The 23069-nt window shown below is 38.1% G+C and overlaps 1 protein-coding gene across 6 annotated transcripts in view; it reads left to right on the top strand.

Annotated features, from left to right (window-relative positions):
- The window catches only part of ITCH (itchy E3 ubiquitin protein ligase), a 130156-nt gene that overhangs the window by 931 nt on the left and 106156 nt on the right, over positions 1-23069 (top strand). For 3 of the 6 annotated variants that reach the window (XM_045084101.1, XM_013053384.2, XM_013053383.2), the window contains exon 2: positions 3841-3917. The exons of 1 other annotated variant lie outside the window; for it this stretch is intronic. The gene's annotated coding sequence lies outside the window, so the exon portion shown is untranslated. Of the gene's footprint in view, positions 1-3840; positions 3918-6424; positions 6463-23069 lie in introns of all 6 variants that reach the window. 2 more of the 6 variants (XM_045084102.1, XM_013053385.2) reach the window with 2 other exon arrangements.

Raw genomic sequence — 23069 nt, forward strand, 5'->3', positions numbered from 1 at the left:
GGTGGACGTTAGGCCTAAAGTTAGAGATGTAACCAGGTGAACGTGCAAACTACCTGCAATTCACGATTTCCCCGTCACAACTTGTTTTCTTGCTTATATTCGCCTTTTAATATTGTTACATTTTCTGCCGTAATTCTACAGCGCTAGTGTACTTTTTTGGGGAGTGAGGTTGGGGAAGGAAAAGCGGGATTTTTTTTTTCCTTTGGAAATTTTTTGGAAAGCGGGGCCAGCCACTTACCATTGCACTAAGTTGGGGTCTCCCGTATCTACTCCTAATATAATTCGATTTTAAGGAGGTGTGTAAAGGCAGTGTATTTCTATCCTCAAAATCGGCTAAGGATTTCTCAGCTGACATAAAATTCTCATGGCATATAATGCTGAGAGCCTGCACTATGCATTCACAGATTTACTCGAGGTACAGTTACCAACAGAGAAAGTAAGTTTTTTGGGTGTGAATCCAGAGGGAATTCCTTCATGTTTAGTATAGGAATCAAGTAAAAAAAAGAATATGAAATAAAAAACAAATGCAGAATACTTTTTCACAGTGTTCTAGAGGGATGATTTCTAAATTCTTTTTAAAAAACACATTCGTTTACCTATTGGAAGAGATAGACAAACTAATTGCTCCCCAAATTGCCCAGTAGAATAATTAGGGGAGCTTTTTAAAAAGTAGAAACTCCAGGGTCTCCTTCCTAAGGTTGATTTAGTAGGTCTGCTTTGGTTCTGAAGAATTTATTTTATTTTATTTTTTAAAGATTTTATTTATTTATTTGACAGAGACCACAAGTAGGCAAAGAGGTAGGCAAAGAGGCAGGCAGAGAGAGAGGGGTGAAGCAGGCTCCCCGCTGAGCAGAGATTTCCCGATGTGGGTCTCCATCCCAGGACCTTGGGATCATGACCTGAGCCGAAGGCAGAGGCTTTAACCCACTGAGCCACAGAAGAATTTGTTTTTAAAACCTGCTTCCAGCCGCTCTCATGGTCTTGGGAACCACTGAGGCAAACAATACTGTGAACCTGAGAAACGCGCAAAAAACTTTTAAGACTCATACCAGTTTTGTCTGGGGTTTGGCCATAGAAGGTGGCAGGACCTACCCCTGGTCCTAAGCTGGGTCTTAGATGATGAGTGTACGAGTGTAACCAGCATAGGTTAAAGGAAGGACAGGGCAGACAGGACCCCCCTTAATGCTGTGTGTAAATGCAGAAGACTGTGGGAGAAAAAGGTTTCATGGAGCAGGGATGGGATCAGGAAGGAGAGCATTGTGGGACATGAGGTCAGAAAGGTAAAAGGAGGTAACTATGTGAAAAGTTACAAGTATAATGCTAAAAAAACCCTTGAGTTTTATGTTACTAATAGATTCAGATTTTAAACAGGGAAATTATATGAGTGACATGAATGTTGTAGAAAGATGGCTCTGGTGATGAGAGTACAGCGATGGAAGAGTGGCTGTTGCAGAAGTCTAGGTGAGAGGTTAGAGGTTTGATGTTGGAGAGAGGCTGTGAGGATTGGATTTAGTTCTTTACTAGTGCAATATTGTTACCATATTTTTGGATGAAAATTGTTAGGGCCCCACTGGGTTTCGAAAAGGCTCTTATTCTGTAAAAAGGACCCACAAGCAAATCTGAATAATTTTGCCAGGTTATATATATTAATGGTATCAGAGTATATTTTTCATTAACACTTAAAAAAAATGATTTTATTTATTTATTTAAGCGAGAGAGAGAAAGAGAGCGAGAGCACGCAGAGAGAGGGAAGGTCAGAGGGAGGAGCAGACTCTCTGCTGAGCAGAGAGCCCTGTCCGGGACTCATCCTGGGACTCCAGGATCATGACCCCAACTGAAGACAGTCGCTTAACCAACTGAGCCACCCAGGCACCCTCCATTAGCACTTTTGAAAAATTAGAATCAGATTGGCTGCAATTTGTAGGAGAATTTGGAGATTAGACTGCAATTTATGACTATCAACACTATTGATCTAAGCTTGTTGGAAGTGTTTCTCTCATACTCAGAAACTTGGTGTTAGAATTAAAGAGTTGGAAGAGATTGCAGAGATTACTAGTCCACAGTGGCAAATATATTTTGGTCTATGGACCAGCTCTGCTTTGAAGTAGCTGGCAGAGCGATTTTGGTCATATATGTTCTCTGGGAACGTGAGTTATGATTGATTAGTGATGCTTCCTGTGGACACAGTTACTTAGTAGGTGATATATGTGCCAGGTATATGCTATCCTTAGACTAGTCCAAACTTAGTTTTCTGTTTATTAAAAAAAAAATCCTAAGCAGGTTCAATAATTTACCTAGAGCTAGTTAAGAATTAGAGCTAGAATTGGGGGCACCTGGGTGGCTCAGTGGGTAGGGCCACTGCCTTTGGCTTGGGTCGTGATCTCAGGGTCCTGGGATCGAGCCCCGCGTCGGGCTCTTTGCTCATCGGGGAGCCTGCTTCTCTCTCTGCCTGCCTCTCTGTCTACTTGTGATCTTTCTCTGTCAAATAAATAAATAAAATCTTAAAAAAAAAAAAAAAGAATTAGAGCTAGAATTAGAACTGAGTTTTTGTAACTTTTAGTTAATCTCCAGTGTGTCAAGATGAATATGTGCTGCTAAAGAGCCTTTGGTATTAGACCAAAAGAAAAAAAGATACTTCTAGCCTGTGCCTCTTGACTGTTTAGGCAAGAGTTTAACAAGGAACTTTGGCCTAGAATGAATTTTGTTCTATTTATTTTGGCTTAAGAAATTTGTTGTTAGGTGCACCTGGGTGGCTCAGAGGGGTAAGCCTCTGCCTTCGGCTCAGGTCATGATCTCAGGGTCCTGGGATCGAGCCCCACATCTCTGCTCAGCAGGGAGCCTGCTTCCCCCTCTCTGCCTGCCTTTCTGCCTACTTGTGATCTCTCTCTCTCTGTGTCAAATTAATAAATTAAAATCTTAAAAAAAAATTGTCGTTAGTACTGCTAGGAAATAGTCACCTGTTTGTGGCCCCGCCCCCCACATCCTTGTTCCTTACCCCTCTCTCAATTTTGGGTTTTGGGGATTGGTTTTATTTATATGAGTTAAGACAAAGTGTATAAAGTTATTTTTTCCTGTATTTGTAGCACCTCACCAAATTCTAGGCTCATAATAAGCTCTTAGTAAAGGCGTGTTGATTTTTGTGGTTGTACATGATACTGGTTTTGAGTTAATATCAGTGGTGCAGAATTGAATTGCAGCATTATCTGGTTGGTAGGTCGGCCCCTCAGCTAAAAATGTTGAGTTGGAAATAGCTTCACAACTAGTAGTCATTAACCAGGAGCTGTTCCTCCTTCAGTCTAGCAGTGTACTGTCCTTGGAAAACTGCTGCCACCTCAGCTTTTTTCTTTTCCGAACTGACTGTACTCTGATCCTTGAAGTGCTTTTTCTTTTCCTATCCTTAGGAGCCTCCCAAGTTGCAGGGACCATTGTTATAGTGACCCCAGTACATAGAGTGTGTGTTTTATGGTCATCTTCATTTTGCCATGTAGCCATCATACCCAAGTGGGCATCACCCCTACTCTGTAGGAGTCATTTTTCATAACTCACCTTCTTATCCTGCCTGCCCCACCAAAAATTATCTGTGCCTCCCCAAATTATCTATCCCATGAAACTTTTACATTTATTTTATTAATTTCTAGAAGTAATCTCTGTGTCCATCGTGGTTCTTGAATTCATGACCTCAAGATCAAGAATTAACATACTCTCCTGATGAGTCAGCCAGGTACCCTTATCCCATGAAGCTTAAAAAGCCATTGTGCTGTCAAATTCCCAAGGTCATTGCTAATCTGATGTGTTTAACTATAAGAATAATGTGTTAATGGACCCTCCTTCCCCTCTCAGGTAACATGCATTTAACAGCGGTCTTCTGGAGACAACACCTTAACCCAAAGAAGTGACTCGAACGGTGAGAACTTCAGGTATGGTGGCAGGCCTGTGAAAGAGTTTGGGAGACAGGAATGGTGCAGAGGGTGAGAGCCCTGGTCATATAACTGAAAGAGGGTGTTGATGCTGACTACATCAATTGGTTGAGCTAGGCATTTTGCACTTGGGTTTGAAACTCATAGTCTCTTCTATAAGGATTAGCTTGTGAGCCACACTTTGCTCTTACTTTTGGTCTTCTGACTTTCCTGTTTTTTTTTGTTTTTCTTGGACATACACACATTTTTCCCACTTGTGCTGTTCTATAAACATTTATCTCTGTATACTTGTCCAGATATGTGCGTTATGATTAAAAAGTTAAGTAAAAAGAAGGCAACATGCAATGGAGATAGAGAATTTGGAAAGAAAGGACTGATTTGATTTTCCCACTGACAAACTGTATGACTTTTGGCCAGTTATTTAATCTTGACTGGCCTCAGTTTATATATCTGTAAAATAGATGTATCGATTCCTACCTGCCTTCCTGACATTGTTGTGAGGATCAAATAAAATAATACATACTAAAGCTTTAGAAAAAAATGAATTCACAACTTAAGACATTATCTAGGTCTATAAGGTAAGAGAAGTTGGGAGTAATACTGAGAAGGAAAACATGAGGACAGGACAGATTGACTTTAAAGGATTAGGAGAGAGAAAAGGAAGACTCTACTCGATAAGAAAAAAAAAAGTAGAGCAGGAAAAACTCAAGAAGAGAGTAAGGAGTGAATGAAGTAGAACTAATGAATTGGTAGGTTAGAAAGCTGAATACTGTAGAGAGTGGTCCCTTTTACTAATTTTAACCTTGCAACTCTTTGTTGTCATTGTCATTACTACCTTCACATAATGTCCTAGATTCCATACTTAGATTCCTGTCCTCACTGTAAATGTCAGTATTTATTATTCATACCTCTACGTGACCCTTTGCATTTAGTTTATATTTTTGTTCAATAATTACCCTCTAAATGCTTAGAGAACAAGACTACGATTTGCTTGTTATGGTGTCCCAGGCCATTGCTGTAATCAAATGTGTGCTTACTCTGTTCTTTTTTTATAATTATGGAGGGAAAGGAAGGAGATAGTGGGAGCTTTGTGAGAGGTAGTAGGAAAGGAAGTGGCTAAGAGGGAAAGTAGGTAAATAAGATGTAGTAAGAAGAATAATTCCCAAAAAATAAAGAAAGGAAGTACATGAAAGTGAAAAATACATAGTGCAAAAAAAGAAGGGGAAAAGGAAGTGGTGTTACTTGCAGTTAAGGAACCAAGGCAGCTTTCATTTCTTTAATGGTGATATAATACCTCACAAAAAGTTATGTGCTGGGAAAGATCATTCTTCATACCAAGTATCTTTTTTTTTTAAAGGTTTTATTTATTTGACACAGAGGGAGAGAGCATAAGCAGGGGGAGCAGCAGAGGGAGAGGGAGAAGCAGGCTCCCCACTGATCAGGGAGCATGATATGGGGCTTGATCCCAGGACCCTGGGTTTATGACCTGAAATGAAGGCAGACACTTTACCTACTGAGCCACCCAGGTGCCCCCATACCAAGTATCTTTAAAATATTTCTAAAAGTATCCACTGCATCCTGAACTCACCAGAGTAGTTCTTTGTGGAAAGAAAACTAGGGCAACATTCCAGGAAACCTGGGTTCTAGCCTTTGGTATTTCTTGTTGCTTACTCCTGAAATCTTGGGCAGTTCGCTTAAATCTCTCTGGGCCTCTTTTTCCTCACATGTATGTTAAAGGTATCAAACATGATGATCTCTCTGTTTTCTTCTAGCTCACTCTTTGATTATATTTTGTGCTTTATGTTCTCTTACTAATTTTTCAGGATTTTGTTGATTCCACAATATAAGATTGGTAGTAGAAATATCTTATAGTAGAACTTCATAATATCCATTACCTTGTAAGTGAGAAGCCATTATATTTTAAGTTCTACTTTAAACATTGGCAGAAAGAGAGATGTATAGAAAAACTAAGTACAGAAATGTTAAGTTTGTAATATTCAACAAGTGTTTATTTGAGCTCCTGTTGTGCTAGGTCCCAATAGGTAAATATAAAACCTCTATCTAAAGAATTTTGTGGTTTTGTCAGGAAAACAGACGTGCTCACCAGTAATTTTTGTAAAAAGCAGGGTGATAAGTGCTATAATAAGGATTACATTGCATTGCAATTTAAGGTAGAAGCTTTAGATTTCTTTGTTCTTTTAATATAAATGAATATATGCTAAGTGCTGCTCTGTGCTAGGTGTTGCAGGGACTCATGATGAAAAAAAAGTCCCTGACCTCAGGCTTTTTTTCATGTCTGGGAGCTGCTTACCCTAAAGGATTTACATTTCTGTCCCAGGAAAGAAGTTTTGTACTGTATCATCACTTCATAGTTTTAAACTAAATTCATCTGCATATTGAGCTTCCCTCAATCCCAAATGTTACATAACATACTTTCTGAGAAAATCTGTATTATTTTATTGGATCTGTATTGTTTTCTCTGTCAATGACAGAAATTTTTCTTTTAGGGTAAGGAAAAAATCCAAATGCTGTCTGGATAACATGTGTAGGTAAACTTTGGTTTGCTTCTTAATCATTCAAAGAAAGAGGGAGATCTAAAATTTAGCATTCCTTGTTCCAGGGAATTATTTCAGTTGGTCACAGAGGAGAGAATGCCACTCTAAAGCAATCTATGATTCCTTTAGATTGTCTGGTTTTGACTTTTGGCTCTACTGTGTACTGGGAGTATAACCTTGGTCAATTTCCTCATCCATAAATTGGGACTAGAAATTGCATATATCCATAGGGTTGTTCTGTGGATTAAATAAGGTAAAATATTTTTGCTTGAATAATAGTTGGTTGAATAAGTATGAAGTGTTCATTGCTATTACTGTTTTTTTATTATCATCATTACCACCGACCTTGTCTTAAAATTATTATCTCAATTGTTTAATTCATTAAATAAGCTTATCTAGCGTGAGCATTATAAATTTGAATGGAACATTTTATTTATTTTACGATTTTATTTATTTGACATCACGAGTAGGCAGAGAGGCAGGCACTTGTCTTAAAATTATTATCTCAGTTGTTTAACTCATTAAATAAGCTTATCTAGGGTGAGCATTATAAATTTGAATGGAACATTTTATTTATTTTAAGATTTTATTTATTTATTTGACAGAGAGAGAGAGATCACAAGTAGGCAGAGAGGCAGGCAGGCAGGGAGGGGGAAGCAGGGCCCCGCTGAATGGAGAGCCTTTCTCAGGGCTCCATCCCAGGACCCCGAGATCATGACCTGAGCTGAAGGCAGAGGCCTAACCCACTGAGCCACTAAGGTGCCCCTGAACGGGACGTTTTAAATAGTAAAGATCAAATTGAGACTAAAGTGAACCAGGGAATTCGTGTTCCTCTAATGGGGTAGTTGTTAAGTGGCTTTGGCTTGCTTTTTTAAAAAATTAAAGGTAAAATTGACCATTTTCACCATTAAAAATATATATAATTCAGTGTTGCCTCACTTTTGATCTAGTGGGGAATATAGGACGAAGTGTGGGCCAAACATCTTAACTTTTTTCTAAACAGAAGCTGGGAATCCAGATTTTGTGAGAAATCTTTATTTTAAAATGTTGACAACTTTTGAAATCATGAATGCTATGGGCCAAGCAAATCACCACTGCGGGAAGGATTTGTCTTGTGGGTTGCCGCTTTGCAGCCTCTGTTCTGGAGCTTGACTTTTTGCATCATAACCCATGTTCCCTGCCTTCCAGAAAGAAAGTCCTTACACACATAAAGATTTAAAACTGTTCAGGCAATACCTCAGAGCAGTCTAGGTCTGAATGAGAGGTACACAGGGTAATTATTAAGGCAGAGAGGAGGAGGGATGTTATTTAAGATAGATTAAAAATTGCCAAAGGTATAGAGGCAGGAATGGACTTGAGATTGTGGTAGTACAGGGAATAGATTAGTTGGAGTTTAGATTAGTTTCAAGAGGGTTTAATGGGCCTGGTAATAGAAGAAAGTTTGATAGTTAAGAGACCAGCCTTCTTGTTTTGGGATAACTTAAGTCCTGTTGGCTGACAGAATAAAATGGTATTTTGTGGCGATTTATTAGGTAATACTGAAGCCTGCAGTATTTACTAGGGTTGGTAGCTTCTGGAGGCTGGAAGAACAGGCTAGGGAGGTAGGTGGTAGTGGGAATGGAAAGGAAGGGACAAAAGCTTGTGTAAGAGACAAAAGCATGCATATATATATATGGGTCACTCTGTGACAGTGGAACCCTGCAGTAGATAAAGATAGCCAATTTTGAAAGCTTTTCCCCTAGTTCTTTTGTAAAAACTGGGGTATGTGAGAATAATACTATTATCTCTCCTTTTTGTGTTGTGGATCTTGCTTTATCAATCTCTCCACCCCAGCTTAATTATGGATCGTATACATAGTCTTACAATTGCCCAGCTTGCACAAAGAGAATAGAAAAAAGAGGAAATAAAGTAGTTCAGCTGTTTATCACATTTCTAGTTTTGGATTTTTGGTGATCTCGGATCTCTGATAAGTTTCATTAGACTTTATACATGGAATTTTTGTATTTACCAAAGTTTGGAAACACTGGCAGTTTTCTCATGGAAAAGATGTAGAATTTTGCTGCAGAAGCTTGACACAATAATTAATTCATGATTTAGAATGTTTAAAGAAAGTGATAAACATTGTAGAAAGGTGGAATGTGTTTATTCTGTGTGACTTGAGAAAGTGATTTTTAGGATTTCATTTTCACCAGGATTTATTTTATAGTTCCTCTTGAGAATTTTGACATATACAGGGAAATTATTTCTTATTCTTGCCTAAAATGCCAAGTGTAGTTATTGTAAGTAGTCTTTTTGATGAGTAAGTTGAGTAGTATGTTAGGTATAGCCTGAGTGTTAAGAATAGTTGAGATGCAGTAATATTTCCCTCACTGATGAATAAAAGTCCTGAACTGAGCCTCTGAAAAGTACAAAAAATTGGGGCCCGTCAGAGAGATGCAGCAATAGGGTCAAATAGATTTGAACTAAATCTAAATCTCATTTAATGGAGAAGGGATTGTTTTTTTTTTTTTAAATTTTTAAAGCATGGTCTAACCTAGTTTTTGGAATTCATTTGTTCTTGAATATTGAAAGGGATTTTCAGGTAGTTCATTTAATTATACATCTGTTTTGGAAGTAGGAAGGTAAGGAACACGAGAGAGGGATTAGCTGCATTTGTTTCTGTGGAAAGTTAGTAGTTAAGAGGAAATCCCAAGTTATCTTTTTCTGTTCTTGAATTTTTTAGAGGAAAGATACCTACCACAGGTCTTAATTAAAAATAATATGCTATATGTATATTGAAATGTGCAGTACCTAGTTACTACTGCTTTTCATTGTCTAGAATGTTGTTGACATTTAACTGCTGTCATCTCCTTGCCTTTTGTCTCTGTTTTGACTTTATTTCATTTTGCTGGTGTTTTAGGAGGGAATGGAGTTGGAGTTCTTATGTTCAGTCAGTCCAGTTAGTTGATTTTACTCTTATCAGTTGATGTTTTCACCTCTGAGGGACAATGAAAATGATTAACTTATCTGTTCTGATTATTTTTTGGTTTCTTTTTTTAAAAGATGTTATTTGTTTATTTGACAGAGAGCAGAAGAGCACAGGCGGGGGGGGGGACTGGAGAGGGAGAAGCAGGCCCCCTGCTGAGCAGGGAGCCCCATGTGGGTGGGGCTAGATCCAGGACTCTGGGATCACGACCCAAGCCGAAGGCAGTGGCTTAACCCATTGGGCCACCCAGGTGCCCCTTTGTTTTTTTTTCTTTGTGGTTAAATACACATGATGTAAAACTGACTATTGTAAATGTTTATTTAAGTGTTCAGTTTAAGTACATTCACTTTGGGATGCCTGGGTGGCTCAGTCAGTTCAGCATCTGCTTTAGCCGGAAACCTGGGATCATCAAGCCTCAGGTCAAGGCCCCTTGCTCAGCGGGGAGTCTGCTTCTCCCTCTGCCTGCTGCTCCCCCTGCTTGTGCTCTCTGACAAGTAAAGAAATAAAATCTTTTAAAAAAGTGTATTCACTTTGTTGTGCAGTCATTACCATTGTGCACATCTCAGATTTTTTCATCATCCCAAACTGAAACTCAGCACCCACTGAAAAATAACTCACCATTTTCCTTCCCTTAACTCCTTATAACCACTATGGTATTTTTTTCTCTGTGTAGAATTTGACTGTTAATTAATGTAAGTGGAATCATACAGTATTTGTCATTTATGTTGGTTTGTTTCACTTTGCATAATGTCTTCAGGGTTCATTGGTGTAGCATGTGTCATGATTTCATTCCTTTTTAAGGCTGACTCATACTCGATTTTATGTGTACACCACATTTTGTTTATTCATTCTTCTGTTGGTGGACAGTTAGCTTTCTTTTACCTTTTGGCTTTTGTGAATAATAATGCTATGAATGTGGGTGCACAAATGACTGTTTGAGTCCCTTCTTTTAGTATTCTTAGGTATATTACCAGAAATGGAATTTCTGGATCAGATGGTAATTCTGTGTGTAATTTTTTTGAGGAACCACCGTATTGTTCAACAACAGCTGTGCCATTTTACATTCCCACCAGCAGTGCACAAGAATTCCAGTTTTCTACACACATACCATTTGTTACTTGCTGTGTTGGCATTTTTTTTTTTTTAAAGTAATCATCCCAGTGAGTAAATTGGTATCTCATTATAGTTTTGATTTGCATTTCTCTAATGATCAGTGATACTGAGTGTCTTTTCATGCATTTTTTGGCTGTTAGTATATTTTTTGAAAAATGTCTGCTCAAGTCCTTTCCCATTTTAAAATGAGGGTTGTTTGGTATGTGGTGTCCTGATTATTTTGTAGGCTTCTGCCCATATCTTTTCTGCTTCTTAGTCTACTGCTCTTCTCCTTTCCTATTGTTGAAGAGCAGCTAGAACCATTCTCTCCAATGGAGAGTCCCTCAGTAAATGTTTGATGATAACAGGTTAAAAGTAGGGCTTTCTGGGAAGGTAAATGTTGGTTGGGGCAAGACCTTCATTACATTTTTCTCAAGTTTTGGAGTTCCCTGTTCTCTTTTAAACATTTACTTGGTGGGGTAAACTTTTTTTTTTTTTTTTTTTTTTTTTATTTGAGAGAGAGATTCAGGTAAGCACAGGGGAGAGGCAGAGAGAGAGGGAGAGAGAATCCACAAGCAGGCTTCCCTCTGAGTGGGGAGTCCAACGCAGGGCAACATCCCGGAACCCTGAGATCATGTTTAACAGCTGAGCCACCCAGGCGCCCCCCGGTTGGGTAGACATTTATGAAAGATTATGTTTTTAGGGAAAGAAGTCTATGTGTCATTTAGATTGTGTTTTTTTTTTTTTTAAGATTTATTTATTGGACAGAGAGATCACAAGTAGACAGAGAGGCAGGCAGAAAGAGAGAGAGAGAAGCAGACTCCCTGCTGAGCAGAGAGCCCGATGCAGGACTCGATCCCAGGACCCTGAGATCATGACCTGAGCCGAAGGCAGCAGCTTAACCCACTGAGCCACCCAGGCGCCCTAGATTGTGTTTTAGAGGAGGAAAATATAAGGTCTTAAAAGAAATTTTATTTTTCTCTGAGAAGCTTGCTATTAATGTTTAAGTACAAGTTGGCCTGAGGTATCCAAAGAAGGATTTTACTTTTTGTGATTCTGAAGGAAGAAAATCTGTTTTAATCATTTCAGTGACTCATTTTTCTTTCCCCCCTCAGTTATCTGTATATTCAATGTGGGGCTTGAACTCATAACCCTGAGATTAAAAGTCTCATGCTCTACCAACTCAGTCAATCAGGTGCCTCTCAGTGATTCACTTCTTAACTTTTTCTTGTGTAATGATTTAGAATTTCTTATTTTGAAGGTGCTATTTGTTTTTTGTTTTTGCTTTAGGCAAGAGGGGATTAGGAGTGATCCTAGACTCAATATATATGTTAATGATTTTAAAAAGGGTCAACCTGAATAAATTCAAGTATAGCAATGACATAAGTATATTTTTTAAAATTTAAATTCAGCTAATTAACATATAATCTTACTGGTTTCATATGTAGAGGTCAGTGATTTATCAGTCTTATTAATACTCATTGCTCATTATATCACATGCCCTCCTTACTGTCTGTCACCCAGTTACCCTATCCCCCACTTCCCTCCCCTCCTGTTTGTTTGTTTTCCTGTTGTCTTTTGTTTCCTTTAAGGAACCATGGTTTTATTTTTATTTATTTATTTATTTATTTATTTTAGGAACCATGGTTTTAAATCATGAAATTAATGTTGAACAAGGCTAGCGATCTCTCTTTTGGCCACATCTTTTGTTCTGATCTTGGACAATCCATTTTGATTGGGTTATTACTGAGTTGTAAGAATTCTTTGTAAATTCTGGATTTAAGTCTTCTATTAGATATGCATTTTACAAATATATTCTCCTAGGCTTTTGGTTGTCTTTTTTTTTCATTTTATTCAGAATGTCTTTTGAAAAGTAGAAGTTCCTAATTGTGTTGAGGCTTTTTTCTCAGTTTTTTCTTTTATGAGTAGTACTTTTGTCATATATAAGAAATCTTTGCCTAACTGGGCAACCCATTTAACTTTTCTGGATTTCAGTTTGTTTACCTATAAGAACAAATAAGATGTTTGTGTATTTTGACTTCTTTGCAATAATATTTTTATTCAATGTCTTTTTGAGTTTGAAGTAGAGAAGGTAGTCTTGGAATAGAATACTAAGGTGAAAATCTATAGACCCATATTGAAATATAAAATTGGCCCTGCTTTCATAATCCTGTTTGTTTCCTAATGGGTAAGTGGTGTTTGTCTCTCTCCTCCTCTCCTGCCACAAATATTTGGGGCTTCTGGTTGTAAATGATTCTCTGATTTTTTTTTTCTGCATTTTTAATACAGCCTGAATAATAATGGTTTTTGACTCCTTTTAATAAAAATATAAATTTGTAAAGTATACATACATGTTACTCAGTGATTCATTAATATTGATATCTAATTTACTTGAGAGTTCTTAAAATTATGTTCAGAAATGATCTGAGAAAGTTTTGTTGGGAGGATGGGGATGGTGGCTATCAGGATTTTGTATTTTGAGGACAATTTGTAGGTATTAAGAGAAACTAGTTTCTTGGGAGCCAGGGAGTACATAATTTATACATAATTAGGTTGTATACACCTTGATACATAGTTAGGTTGTATAATTTCACACAAGCATTGTTTGCAAAAGAGAGCAATACTTACTGTAGCACAATGGTAGTTATATTTATTGTGGCATATCATATAATTTAAAATTCAGCAGTAAATAGTCAAAACCAGGAAATAGCTTGTAATAGTTAATATTAAAATGTTTGTTAGCTGTTTGGGAGAACAGGGAGAAAATTGCCATCTGAAGTAGTGGGTACAGAGTTCAAACCAGCAAATGAATACTAAAAGTTTGATTTTAGTGCCAGTTTCCTTAAATTCTGTTGCCATACTCTTGAACCTTGAAAGTTACAACTTTCTGTTTTTCTCTTTGAATAAGATAATTGTCTTTTTATGCATATGCTTTAGATCCACACGCATAGATTTGGTTGGAAAATGGGAAATGAGCTTTCAGTGATCTGAGATGATTTACATGATGTTCAGAGCCAAGGTGTCACTTTTGAGAGGGAGAATATTCTATGCCCTACCTTTCTGTTAAGGTAACTTTCTCTAGTCAGTAAGAAAGCAGTTTTTCCCCATCATCAGTGGGTTTGAGTTCCATTTTCTCTCATTTTATTGAGAATGTTATGGAAATGAGTATTTCTCTTCTACCCCAACCCAAAGAACTCTTATCCCCTCTGATAATACCTCCAACTTCTACAAGTTAAGTTCTATTGCCATTATTAGTAGAGAATGGGATCTAAAGGTTGTTCCTTCTGGTTAGTCTCTGCTACTATGACTGGAGAGAGCAGGATCTAGTTTTCAACCTGGCTGGGTAGTGTGGCTACTGGTGGCATACATAAGAACCATTATCACCTTCATGGTTCTACTTGCATCTGGATTGAGGCTCTGTTCTTCACAGTAGTGGCTGGTGAATAAATACAGACTTTTAAAAGCTGATCCTTTTAGACATAGCGATTTTACTTGAGTGGTGGTTTAAGAACATGGTTGAGTGGCCTTGTTCGAAGGAGACTACTCAGTATTGACAGTTATGGTGTATGCTTCTGTATCTTATTTTATTTATTTTTTTAAAGATGTATTTATTTGAGGGGGGAGGGGCAGGAGGAGGAGAGAATCTAAAGCAGACTCCCCATTGAGTGTGGAGCCCACCTCAGCTAGATCTCACAACCCTCAAGTCATGACCTGAGCTGAAATCAAGAGTCAGGCGCTCTACCGACTGAGCCACCCAAGTGTCCCACTTCTGTATTGTATAGTAAGGCTGTTTGAGAGTTTGACTTCCCTTAGGTTTTAGTTCTCTGAATACCACTGTGTACTTTAGCTCTTTGAGCAATGTACTTGTGCTTTGACAAGCAGTTTTTCTCCTTAGCAGTTTAGTGTGGTTTTTTGGGGTTTGTTTTTGTTTTTGTTTTTTGAGAGAGTGAGGTGGTGAGGGGGGAGGGCAGAGGGAGAAAGAGAATCTGAATGCAGGCTCCATGCCTAGTGCAGAGCCCGAGTATGCAGGGCTCAGTGGGGGACTCAGTCTCACAACCCTGAGATCAGACCGGAGCTGAAATCAAGAGTCGGACACTTAACTGACTGATCCACCCAGTTGCCCATAGTGAGTTTTCCTTTTTTTAAGATTTTATTTATTTATTTGACAGAGATCAGAAGTAGGCAGAGAGGCAAGCAGAGAGAGTGGGGGAGGCAGGCTCCCCACTGAGCAGAGAGCCCGATGTGGGGCTTGTTCCCAGGACCTTGGGATCATGACCTGAGCTGAAGGCAGAGGCCTCAACCCACTGAGCCACTCGGGCGCCCTCATAGTGTGTTTTCTGAAATGTCTTTTTGATGGCTTCTTTTAAGAATTATAGACCCATATTAAGTTATTGAAAAGTTTTCTAGGTCAAAATAGATGGTGGCCTACAAAAAAAAAAAACAGATTATGTTGGCTGTATTATTTCTGAAAATAAACCAAGCAAATTTAATAATGTCCTAATAATTTTTCTATGAATAAGATAATGTTTTAAAATAAGGCTAGAGGGGCCCCTGGGTGGCTCAGTGGGTTAAGCCGCTGCCTTCGGCTCAGGTCATGATCTCGGGGTCCCAGGATCGAGTCCCGCATCGGGCTCTCTACTCAGCAGCGAGCCTGCTTCCTCCTCTCTCTCTCTCTGCCTGCCTCTCTGCCTACTTGTGATCTCTCTCTGTCAAATAAATAAATAAAATTAAAAAAAAAATAAGGCTAGAAATGTAGTTTGCTGCTTGTTGCTTGTGGGACAAGATATAACTGAAATAATCATATGAAATGTGTCTTTTTCTTTCCACATTTTTATTTCTGTTGCCTTTCAGGAAGATGTTAAGGATAGTTTTTACCTATGGCAGTGTTTTAGGACCTCCTTTCTGCATTAGACATTCTGTCACATTTTTCTAGTGTGATAGTAAACATTACTCAAAATAAACAATATATAAATTTTAAGAATTGACCCTATTTTAAGTTTCTTTGTATCTGATAGACTAATAGGTTATAGATTATATTAATATTGTATTATATCTTAGATTCAGACTGGTATCTTCAGTGGTTCAAGTCACAGTGGTTTACCAGGCAAAGATAGAGACTCCATTGTACTTGATGGTGAAAGTTTTGTTTTTTTAATGATGTAAAAAGTAAGTCTGTTGTCTTTTTATTTTATTATTATTTTTTATTTTTTTAAAAAAGTTTTTATTTATTTGTCATAGAGAGTGATAGAGCACAAGCATGAGGGAGGCAGGCAGAAGGAGAGGAAGAAGCAGGCTCCCACTGAGCAGGGAACCGGATGTGGAACTTGACCTCAGGGTCCTGGGATCATGACCTGAGCCAAAGGCAGATGCTTAACCAGCTGAGCCACCCAGGCATCCCTGTTATTATTATTAATTTATTATTTGATAGACAGCGAGAGAGGGAACATAAGCAAGGGGAGTTAGAGAGGTAGAAGCAGGCTTCCTGCTGAGCAGGGGGCCTGATTTGGTTCTCAATGCCAGGACCCTGGGATCATGACCTGAGCCGACTGATCCACCCAGGTGCCCCTTCCCTGTTACTTTTTATAGGAAATTCAAACTGAGGTATCCATCTTGTCTCTATATCTTTTTTTTTTTTTAATGTATTTTTAGAGTGAGTAAGTGAGAGCACATGAGTGGAAGGAGGGGCTGAGGGAGAGGGAAAGAGAATCCTCAAGCAGCCTTTGCACTGAGCATGGAACCCACATGGGGCTTGATCCCAGGACCCTGAGATCATGACTTGAGCTGAAATCAAGAGTTGGATACTCAACCAGCTGAGCCACCCAGGTGCCCCATGTCTCTATATCTTGGAAGCAAAGTTTTGAAATTGCTTTAAAAATTGGGTGTTAGGAAGAGGAAGAGGAGGCTAAAGGATAGATCATAAAATGAAAGGGACGTTAGAAAAGACAAGTTAATGTAGCAGTGAGATATGGAAGTAGAAGGGTAGTACTAGAAAGGATAGATGGGTCCTGGAGAGACCTCCCCAAGATACACAGGAGAGCTAGAGTCAATTTTTTTTTTTCTATAATTGTACAAACTAGATTAGGATTTTGGGGGGGTCATTCAGATTGGGAATTTTTTAAAGGGTTTTTTCTTTTTCTTTTTTTTTTTTAAGATTTTATTTATTTATTTATTTGACAGAGAGAAATCACAAGTAGACGGAGAGGCAGGCAGAGAGAGAGGAAGGGAAGCAGGCTCCCTGCTGAGCAGAGAGCATGATGTGGGACTCGATCCCAGGACCCTGAGATTATGACCTGAGCCGAAGGCAGCGGCTTAACCCACTGAGCCACCCAGGCGCCCCGGGTTTTTTTATTTTTCTTTTTAAAAGATTTTATTTATTATTTGACACAGAGGGAGAGAGAGCACAGGCAGGCAGAGGGAGAGGGGGAGGCATGCTCCCAACTGAGCAAGGAGCCTGACACAGGGCTGGATCCCAAGGACCCTGGTATGTGACCTGACCCAAAGGCAGACGCTTAACTGACTGAGCCACTCAGGTGCCCCTGCAGTTAAGTTTATTAAGATGTAACTTGGGCATAGTAAAATTCATCCTTTTCTAGTATACAGGTCTTTGAATTTTGACAGTTTTATTCCTTTGTGGTCATACATTTCTCCCCAGCTCTGTCCCCTAGGAAGTACTGATGTGTTTTCTGTCCCAATAGTTTTGCCTTTTCCAGAATGTCATATAAATAGAGTCATAGGATATTTCATTTTCCTAGAACTGCTGTAACAAGTTGCCACATACTGGTTAGTTTAAAACAGCTGAGCCTTATTCTGTCACAGTATTGGAGTCTAAAAGACCAAAACAAGGTGTCAGTAGGATTGAACTTCTAAGAAGGAGAATCTGTACCATGCCTCTCTCATAGCTTCTGGTGGTTGCTGGCCTTCCTTGCATTTCTTTATGCCTCTGTCTTTGTGTGGCATTCTCCCTATGTGTTTTCATATCACCTTTACTCTGTGCATGCCTATATGTCCACAAATTTTTCTTATAAGGACACAAGTCATTGAACTAGGGCCCACCCTAATCCAGTATGATCTTATCATAATGATTATATCTACAAAGATCGTATAAGACCAAATAAGGTCACATTCTGAGATTTCAGGTGGACATGAATTTTGGGGAGACACTATCAGCATAGCACATAGGGGATGTAGCCTTTTAAAAACAGTGTGTTTTGGGGAGGTACCTGGGTGTTTTAGTTGTTTAAGCATCTAACTCAGTTATGGCTTCGGTCAGGTTCTTGGGGTAGTGGGATCAAGCCCCTCCTCATGCTCCATGCTCAGTGAGGTGTCTGCTGGAGATTCTCTTTCCTCTGCCCCCCCCCAGAATAAATCCTCTTTTTTTAAAATGTGGTTTTTAAAATGTTTTTAATGCTACTTTTAAAAAAATCATAGAGTAAAATTGGCTTTTTCTCTTGGTGTACAGTTGTATGAATTTTTAACACATGTACAGATTTTTGTAACACCATAATGAGGATATAGAATTGTTCCATCATACCAGAAACCTCCCTTGTACTGCACTTTGTAGTCCTACCCACACTCTACTCTTAACAGCCATGGATTTGTTATCTATCTCTGTTGTTTTGTCTTTTGGAGATTGTCACTATAAGCGGAATAATACATATGTAACTTTTTTTTTGGACTTATGTAACTTTTTGAGACTGGGTTTCACTGAGCATGATGTGTTCCAGATACATACAGGTTGTTTCATGTATCAGTAGTTTGTTTCTTTTTGTTGCACCACAGTTTATCAGTTTATCTGTTGAGGGATTTGGGGTTGTTTCACATTTTTGGTAATTATGAGCAGAGGTACTATTAACATTTCTGTATAGCTTTTAGGTGAATGTTGCTTTTATTTCTTTAGGCAGGATTTCTTAATCTTGGTACTATTGACATGTTGGGCTGGAAAATTAATTCTTTGTTGTGGAGAGCTCAGTAGGATGTTTAGCAGCATCCCTTGCTTCTTCTACCCATTAGATAACAGTAGCCACCTGCACCTTGTGCCAGTTGTTTAAAAAAAAAAAAAGTTGCATAGTGTAGAATAACCTCCGGTTAAGAACTCTGCTCTAAGGTAAATACCTAGAAATGGGATTGTTGGGTTGTATGGTAAATGTGTTGAAATTTATAAGAAGTAGGCGAAAGATTTTCCATATTGACTTTACCATTTTGTATTCCAACCACAAATATATAAGGATGTTTGCATCCTTGTCAGACACTTGTTATTGTCAGTATTTTCTTGTTGTAGCCATTCTAATAGTGTCAGGTATCTCATTGTGATGGGATACTCTTTATATTCTTCTCCTTCTTCTTCTTCTTTTTTTTTTTTTTAAAGATTTTATTTATTCGTTTGACAGAGAGAGAGATCACAAGTAGGCAGAGAGTCAAGCAAAGAGAGAAGGGGAAGGAGGCTCCCTGCTGAGCAGAGAGCCCGATGTGGGGCTTGATCCCAGAACCCTGGGATCATGACCCGAGCCGAAGGCAGAGGCTTTAACCCACTGAGCCACCCAGGCGCCCCTATATTCTTTTTTAAAAAACAACAACAACAACAACAACAAAGTTACTTTAAAAAAAATCTAAGATACAGAAAAGTCAGAAGAATGGTATAGTGAATACTTGTAATCACTTGGCCTGGACTGACCAGTTAATAACATCTTGTGACGTTTGCTTTCTCTCTCTAGATAGTTACTTTTGATTTTGCTGAACCATAAGAAAGTAAGTTGCAGGGCTTGATTTCAGGATCTGGAGACCATGACTTGAGCTGAAACCAAGCTTAACCAACTGAGCCACCTATATGCATCCCTGTCATAACCATTTTTAAGTCTGTGGTTCAGTGGTACTCAGTACATTCATATCATTGTGCAGTCATCACCACCATCCATCTCTAGAACTTTTTGTCTTGCAGAATTGAAACTCTGTGCCATTGAACAACACATCCACATCCCCTTCTCCCCTGAGCCCTTGGTAACTATTGCTGTACTTTTGGTCTCTGATTTTGATTGCTCTGGGTATCTCGTATAAGTGGAGTCATCTTTTTCTGGCTGGCTTACTTCACTTAGCATAATGTCCTCAAAGTCCATCCATCTTACAGCATGTGTCAAATTTCCTTCCTAATATTATTGCATTTGTATGTATAGATCACATTTTGTTTATCCATTGATCCATTGATGGACCCTTGGGTTACTTCCACATTTTAGCTATTGTGAATAATGCTGCTATGAACTTGTGTGTATAAACACCTCTTCTAGAACCTACTTTGAATTATTTTGAGTATATAGCAGAAGTGGGATTATTGGATCTTATGGTAATTCTATTTTTACGTTTTTGAGGAGCCACTATACTGTTTCCCACAGTAGCTATATCCTTTTACACTCCCAGCATTGGTACACAAGGGTTATAATTTCTCCACATATTTGGCAACATTTGTTAATATCTTGATTTTTTGATAGTAGCCCTCCTGATGGGTGTGAGGTGGTATTTCATTGTGGTTTTGATTTGGATTTCCCTAATGATTGATGGTGTTAAGTGTCTTTTCATGTGCTTACTGGCCATTCTTTGGAGAAATGTCTGTTCAAACACTTTGTCTGTTTTTGAATTAAGATTTTGTTGTTGAATTTTAGTTCTCTGGATATTCTGGATATTAATCCTTTAGATGAATGATTTCAGATATTTTCTCCTATTTTGTAGGTTGCCTTTTCATTCTGTTGATAGTTTCTTTTGCACAAAAGTTTGAAATTTTTGTGAAGTCCAGTTTATCTATTTTTTTTCTTTTGTTGCCTATACCTTTGGTGTCATTGGACTTATTGCCAAATCCATGTTGTGAAACATTTGTCCTATTTTCCTCTAAGAGTTTTATATTTTTAGGTCTTAACATTTAGGTCTTTGATCCATTTTTAATTTTTGTAAATGGTGTTAGGTAAGGGTCCAACTTTATTCTTTTGCAAGTGGAGATTTGGTTTTCCCAGCACCATTTGTTGAAAAGACTGTCCTTTCCCCAATGAATGGCCTTGGCACCTTTGGCAGGAATCATTTTACTTTATCTGTCAGAGTTTATTTTTGGGCTCTTTAAGTCCAGTGGAATAAGTTTGTATGTCTTTATGCCAGCACCACAATGTTTTGATTATTGCAGCTTTGTACTAAATTTTGAAATCAGGAAATCTAAATCCTCTAACTTTGTTCTTCTTTTTCAAGATTATTTTGGCTATTCAACGTCTCTGGAGATTGTATATGAATTTTAGGATGGATTTTTGGTTTCTGCAAGGAACGTCATTGTTTATTTCTTTGTTTGTTTTTACATCCTTGGTTTTTTGATAGGAGTTACACTGAATCTGTGGACTGCTTTGGGTAGTATTAATATCTTAGTATGAAGACTTCTAATCCATAAGCACAAGATGTCTTTCCATTTATTTGCGTCTTTTAATTTCTTTCAACAGTGTTTTACAGTTTTCAGTGTTACAAGTCTTTTACCTCACTGGTTAATTCGTAGGTGTCTTACTGTTTGTTTTTGTTTTGTTTTTTAAGGTTTTATACATTTGGGAGAGAGAGAAAAAAGAAGAGTAGGGGTAGGCCAGGGAGAGGGAGAAGCAGGCTCCCCACTGAGCAGAGTGGGGCTGACTGGGGCTTAATTCCAGGACCCTGGGATCATGACCTGAATGGAAGGCAGATGCTTAACCTACTGATTTTATAAATAGATCTGTGTTCTTAATTTTCTGTTTGGATTGTTGATTGTTAATGAACAGAAATACAGCAGGTTTTTATGTGTTGATTTCTGTATCTTGCTAGTTTGCAGAATTTATTAGTTCTAACAGTTTTTCTCTGTGGAATCTCTAGGGTTTTCTATATATAAGATCATATCTTCAAACAGAATTTTACTCTTTTCCTATTTGGGTGCTTTTGATTTCTTTTTCTTGCCTAACTGCTTTGGTTCAGGTTTCCAGGATTGTGTTGAATGGAAGTGGTAAGAGTGGGCATCTTTGCCTTATTCCTGGTCTTCAAGAAGCTTTCATTCTTTCATCATTGAATATGATGTCAGTGTGCATTTTTCATATATGGCCTTTATTAGTGAACTGAGGTGGTTCCCTTCTGTTCCTACTTTGTTGAATGTTTTTATCATAAAAGGGTGTTAAATTTTGTCAGGTGCCTTTTCTCTATCAATTGAGATGATTGTGATTTTTTCCGTTTATTCTTTCAATATAGTGTATTACATTGATTAATTTTTGTATGTTGAACCATCCTTGAATGCCACGAATAAACCCACTTCATATATAATCCTTCCAGTATGCTGAGAAATGTCTATTTCTACCTTCAAGCCTGTTAGTTTTTGCTTCATTTATTTTGATGGTCTGTTATTACTAAATTTTTATAATTGTGTAAATGTTTATAAATCACTGTATATTCCTGCTGTTTTGGGCCTTTTATTAATAATTAATTATTAATTAATTTGTTAATATTGTAACATCTTTTGTCTCAACCTTTTTTTTTTAAAGTTCTGTTTATGTATTTTTAAATTTAATCTCTATACCTAATGTGGGGCTCAAATTTATGACTCTGAGATCAAGTGTCTCAAGCTCCCCTGACTGAGCCAGCTTGGCTCTCACAACTTTTTTTGATTTAAAGTCGTTTTGGAGGTGCCTGGGTGGCTCATTCAGTTAAATGTCAGCCTGTGGCTCAGGTCGTGATCCCGGAGTCCTGGAATCGGGTACCATAGGGCTTCTTGCTCCTTGGGGAGTATGCTTCTCTCTCTTTCTCTGCTCCTCCCCCCGCTCATACTCTTTTCTTTCTCTCTCTCTCTCTCTCTATCAAATAAATAAATAAAATCTTTTTTAAAAAGTCTGTTTTGTGTGACTTTAGTAGACTTAACTCAGCAGTCTTTTGGTTACTATTGATAGTTTACTTGGAATATCTTTTTCCATCCTTTTACTTTTAGCCCATTTGTGTCTTTGGATCTAGAATGAGTCTTCTGTAGACAACATATGATTGGATGATGTTTTAAATCCATTCTGCCAATTTCTGTCTTCTGATTGGAGAGTTCAGCCCATTTTCATGTAAACTAATTACTGGTAAAGAGGGACTTCCTCATTTTACTCTTTGTTTTCCATATATGTTAGAGCTCTTTTGTCATTCATTTCCTTCATTACTGTCATTGTGTTTAATTGATAGTGAAACATTTCCATTGTCTTCTTATTTCCTTTTGTGTATATTCTGTAACTGTTTTCTTTTGTGGTTACCATGGGGATTACATTTAAAGTCCTAAAGTTATAATACTCTAATTTGAATTTATAACCGCTTAGTTTTTCTTTTTATTATTAACATATAATGTATTATTTGTTTCAAGGATACAGTTGTGATACATCAGTCTTAACAGAATTCACAGCATTCACCATACATAGCACATACCCTCCCCAGTGTCCATCACCTAGTGACTCCATCCCTCCTACCACCCTCCAGTCCAGCAACCCTCAGTTTGTTTCCTCAGATTGAGTCTCTTATGGTTTGTCTGCTTCTCTGGTT

The sequence above is a fragment of the Mustela putorius genome, unplaced genomic scaffold, assembly GCF_011764305.1.
Source record: "Mustela putorius furo isolate JIRA1106 unplaced genomic scaffold, ASM1176430v1.1 tig00000743_pilon_pilon_pilon, whole genome shotgun sequence".
NCBI classification, from domain to species: Eukaryota; Metazoa; Chordata; class Mammalia; order Carnivora; family Mustelidae; genus Mustela; species Mustela putorius.